General features: G+C 41.4%; 1 pseudogene; it reads left to right on the top strand.

Annotated features, from left to right (window-relative positions):
* The first annotated feature begins 694 nt into the window (after positions 1–694).
* LOC122117046 lies at positions 695–842 on the top strand (annotated as a pseudogene).
* The last annotated feature ends 4677 nt before the right edge of the window (positions 843–5519 follow it).

Here is a 5519-nt window from a genome sequence, read left to right as displayed (position 1 = left end):
ACATATCTACATAGAGAAAAAGGAAAAATTTATCTTTATTGTCCTATTTATTTTTCTAGAGTGCCTATCTGGGGATTATTTGATATTTAAAACTTAGCCTTGTTATGCAACTCTGAAAAAAGGTAGGGATCAGATGTGGCAGAATGCACCTAGCAGGTGCCTGACACAAAACACATATTTGGGGAAAGAGCAAAAAAGTAAAAAACAAAAAACTACATAATGCTTGTTTCCATAGTTCCTGGTCAGAAATACAACATCTCAGTATTCCGCTCCTGTGTATTTCCTAAGTCCTTATTAGTAAATAAATACTGGGCCCAGTCCACAGAGAGTTTTGGGAGAACTAAGGTCAGCCTCTTCCAGTCCTCATCTCTGAAGTAGAAAAGCTAATGGTTTTGTTGCAAGTAAAACTAAATATCTAGAAAAGGCTCTGCAACCTGATTGGTTGCCAGTTACAGTGTAGATTCATTGCTCCCAACCCCAAAAGCGTCCCTGGGCCTTGGCTTCCACCTAAGATTCTGCATATTGACTACCACCTTGTGATTCTAATTTAGGTGATAAACTACTACAAGACAGTGGAGTTGAAGAAAAGCATTCTGAAAGGTGACAAATCTTCATCTCTAGATGAAGGGTGATTAGTGGCATTCTGGGTATACTTCAGGGTAGCATTCTCTGAACAAGATTTTGGCTTGCTTTTATACTTACCTGACTAGGGTAGGTGGTTTTCCCAGGGTGAGGCATGTCCATTGCACTTGGAGTATGCTGATCCCTGCAATTTTCTCCAAATGTGGGATATTCCACTTCATAATGTGTGGTCATGGGGGTGGAGATTGTATTCACACTCTGCTCTGGGGAAGGGGAGAGACCTTAGCTTACTTTAATTCAAAAGAGAAAGCTGTAACATATTCTCTCTTTTCTGTGATAATAGGTCTCTGTTTCTGTCTCTATCTGTCTACGTGTATATCTGTCTGTCTGTCTGTCTCTCTCTCTCTCTCTCTCTCTCACATACACACACACACATACAATATGCAACTATCTGAGGGCTGTAGCTTCTCAAAAGCAAAAGGTTCACTATAAAGAAAGGGTTTTTGAGCACAATTTGAGTAGGAAATTTTTCCTTAAAGGAAAGAGTTTCCAGCTTGCAAAGTTTTGTAGAAATACAAAAGAAGAAAACTAGAAAATGGTGGTTGGAAATATTGATGCTAAAGAAAATAGTAAGGAAGAGTAGCTCTACAGGTGAAATCACCCATGGGACAAGGCCTGAGGATAGAAGGGAGGCTCTGAAGCAGTGCTGGCCTCTGCTGAAGTACTGAGATGACAAGTTCCTGCCCCTGCTGATTTACAGACTTGTAATGTCTCTGTGCACACAATAGCAGGTTTCAGAGTCAATGGTGTATGCCTGGCAGACAACCTGGAAACCTGGAAAACCCAAGACAAATGGTCTGTTAACATTAAGGAACTTGGTGGTTTAAATCCTCAGTATATCACACCAGCATGAAAGGATTTCTCTATAAACAGAGAAGCAAGGACCACACTGCCTTATATCAAGGCCTTTTCAGCTTGTTTTAAAGGGGGCATTATTTTCCAGTGGGCATATGGTTTCTCTACAATGTCTCTCTCTCTCTCTCTCTCTCTCTCTCTCTCTCTGTCTCTCTCTCTCACACACACACACACACACCCTCTCATGTATAGAAATGGCAGGTTCTTAAGTAATAAACACCTAAGGCTTTTTGTTACACTTGGGAAACCTTAAAGCGGATATAGATGATCTGCAACTCATACAGTGCACACTGAGAGATTTCACTGTCTCAAGAAGCTGGCCTTTCCCTTCCCTACAACTTCCTGCCCTGCAACCAGTAAGCTATTTGCTTTTGGATGTCTCTGAATTAACAAAGGTACTTGCCTTTCTGTTGTTGTTGTTTACTTAGCATCAAATATATTTTTAAAATGCCAAGAGGGAAGTTTGTATAAGCATTTGACATCAAGTATATAACATATATTAGGTTCAAATCTAGTTCTGTTGACTCCTAACTATTAAAGCATCTTTATGATTACCATGGAATGAGCATGGGAGGATTGATCCAGTGGTTGGTACAGCTGTTTTGTGCTGTGCTGACACTCCCACGTGAGTCCACTTTTCAAAATAATTGAAATAATTAACATAATAAAGAGAAAAGGTTTATTTTGGCTCATCATTCTGGAGTTTCCAGTCCATGGACTGTTGTACCTGTTACTTTGAGCCTGTGGAGAGAGTATGTTATGGTGAGAACACATGTTAGAGTAAAACCCCATGTCTAGGAACCAGGGAAAAGGAGAGAATGAGTCCTGGGTTCTAGGATCCCCTTCTACAGGATTCTCTCAATGACCTAGGATCATCCTCCAGGCCTCACAGCCTGAAGGTTCAACAACCTCCCAATAGCACAACCCTAGGGACCAAGCCTTTAACACACGGGCCTTTGGGACATTGAAGATATAAACCACAGCATTTCACCCCTGGCTCCTAAAGGTTCATACCCATCTCACTATGCAAAATACATCTAGTCTATTCTCAAGAGTCCTCAAAGATTTAACTATTCCAGCATTGTCCAAAATCTCCCCTGAGATTCAAGGCCAACTCATTTGTCAACCTCACCAGGAAAAAAAAAGGAGGAAAGATAGAGGAAACAAAGAAAAGTTACGTATTTCTAATACACCATGGTAGGACAGGCACAGGGTACACATTCCTATCCCAAAAGGAAGGGACAGGAAAGTAGGAAGGAGCAATTGGCCCAAAGCAACACTGAAGCCCAACAGGGAATCTATTGAATCCTGACTCTGTATTCGAGCATATGGGACACATTGCAGCAGGAGGTGACTTCTCAAGGTCTTGGTTAGCCTCATCCCTGCAGTTTTGTTGGTTACAGCTCATATGGCCTCTCTTGGGCGGGTGCCTTAAGGTCCCTTGATGGGTGTTGAATATCATTAGCACTACTGCTCTCCTGAGCTCTCTACTGCAACTTTGGCCTTGTGACCATAACTTCATGCATTGCCAATCAAGGACTACCTGCAGGGACTGTGACCCTGCCACAGGACTTCCTGCTCTCACAGGACTTCCTTTGAAATCTCAGTGGAAGCCTCCATGACCTCATAACTCATGCAACCTTTCGTGCCTGCACTACATGAATGACATCAAGGTGTGGTACTAGCATGAGCCATACCCAGGCTCCACCTGACCTATGTCTACAGCATGCCCTGTGTGTCTGGGGACTGACCAAGGGAAACATCCTTAAGTGTTCCTGGGAGGACAGGGCTGTTTTTGAAACCAATTCTTGCCTGGAAAGTCTCCCACACAGTCTTGCATTTCTACATCTCTGAGTCTGACTCAGAGGAGGTCCCCTCCTCAAAAAAAAAAAAAAACAAAAAAACCATACTGTGTCTTTCTCACTATTGCATATTCAGCCAGGAAAAGTGGGTAGGCTGGGATGCGGAATATTCATTATCTCCTTACTCAATGGCTCAGGATTGCATGGAAAAGAGAAAAAGAAAGTTCCTCCACCAACAGTGAAATGCTTGCTCAGGTCATCCTCATTCATATCACCTGCACTCACAGCAGATTGCCCAGATCTTGTCACGTGGCCAAACCATGTGTTGTTGGGTAACTACAACAACAAGGAGACTAATAAGTGAAGCCCTTCTCTGTGCCTAGAAGTTAACGCTGTGCCTTATGTTCCTGAAAAGAATCTGGAGCAGGCTTTTCCATGTGCTCATAACGTACAATGTGATTTTAATTCACCAAAAAATAAGAACTTTCATCATTCACTAAATTCATGCTAAGTGTAGCAAGACTTTCTAATACCTTCACACACAGAGATGAAGTTCCATCTCCACTAGAGGAATGGAATTTGGGCATCTAAGCAATGTGGCCACGTGGGAGTTTGAACCGCCTGTAAACTGGTGTTTCTAGGGTAGATAGCAGTGGGTCTGATCATAATTGGTAATATAGCCCAACAAGGCTTAGTGACAAGTCTGGGTCTGGTCTTGGTCAAACTGTTTGGACAGCCATCCTTGAAGGTGTTTAAAAAAACCAAAAAATAAGTTTTCTAACCATTTTTTTCAGTTCAGTAGGCCATCATTCACCTACTAGAATGGATTAGACTAAAAAGACTGCCAAGCTCAAATGTTGGTGAGAACCACTAGAACTCTTGTGCATTGCTAGTGAAAGTGTAGACTGGCAAATCCCTTCAGAAAACTGGTGTCCGAATGTAATTCTACTCCTGGGTATATATTTAAGACAAACCAATGCATATGTCCACACACAAAAAAAGAATTATTCAAGAATGTTCATGGTAACGTTAGTCATACCAGTTCAGATTTGTACCATGTGTTTCTGTGCTCTGAGAGGAGTGACTTCTCAGGACATAGTCTTCTCATGTGGAATCCAGGAGCACAAGGCAGCTTAGGAAACTTGCCATGCCTGCTGAAGTCTCATGCAGAACTGACACACAATTGCTTCTGTCCTCTTTCTATTGGCCAATGCAAGACACATGGCAAAGCATTTGCTGAATATTTACTACAGGCCTGACTTCTCATGCATTCTAATCTTCATAACAATGCAGTAAGGTGGCCACAATGACTATAATCCCCTTTATTGTAAACAGTCTCTCAAAGATGACAAGACCAGTGAATGCCTAGGATTTGAATGTAGAGAACGTAATTCTGAGGCCTCTCACACTGAACCAGGAGATAGAAAAGCCCAGAGTGTGCCTTCATTTCACAGTGCAGCCAGTGCCAATATCTGTGAAATACATCGGGGCTTACACAAGTAACTTAACTAGCCTCCAATTTCTTCTTGTATAAAATGACAGTTCAGTTAGATTGATCTTTAATCTCATTTCCAGGTATAAATTTAATATCAAGACTCTGGTGGCACATTTAGCACACACCTGACAATAGCTGCAGGTGAACTCTGTGTGATCTGACTTCAGCATGAGCAGCCATATTCTTGAAGGGTCTCATGAAATGATGAAATACTTCTATAGAGAATAGATAGCAATTTAATTTCTGCTTTCAAATACTGAAGCTTGCTTTCTGGATAATCCTAAAAGCTCTAGAATAAAGCAAATCATTGTAAAAAAAAATTCCTCTGTTAATGCAAGCTTTTTCTTCAGTTTGTGGCTGTACATTACAGTTCCCATGGAAGCATTGTTACTGTTGCTAGCATCTGAGTTTTACCCTCTGCATGCTGTACCTTCACCATGGGAAAGTGTAGAGTGAGGTGATGACTGGGAGAGCTGTCTCTAGGTATTCACAGACAAATCCATTCCCCAAAGAGCAAGATCAAGTGCTGAAATTAGCTCGCATCTATTGTGAACTTGAAATAACTTTCTAACATTTTCTGAGGATTTTTAATAAATATACTTCTCTAATCTCCTCAGATGGATTTACAGACTTAGAAAAAAAGATGACTTGTACTTGTTTGCTTCTCTCTGATCTCTTATGAGTACTGTTTTTGTAATGGGTGGATGGACAAATGAATGAATGGG

The sequence above is a fragment of the Dipodomys spectabilis genome, unplaced genomic scaffold (genome assembly GCF_019054845.1).
Source record: "Dipodomys spectabilis isolate Male_0828 unplaced genomic scaffold, ASM1905484v1 ptg000138l, whole genome shotgun sequence".
Lineage (NCBI taxonomy): Eukaryota > Metazoa > Chordata > Mammalia > Rodentia > Heteromyidae > Dipodomys > Dipodomys spectabilis.
The sequence above is the reverse complement of the archived record's forward strand: the minus strand, read 5'-3'. Positions and strand labels throughout refer to the sequence as shown.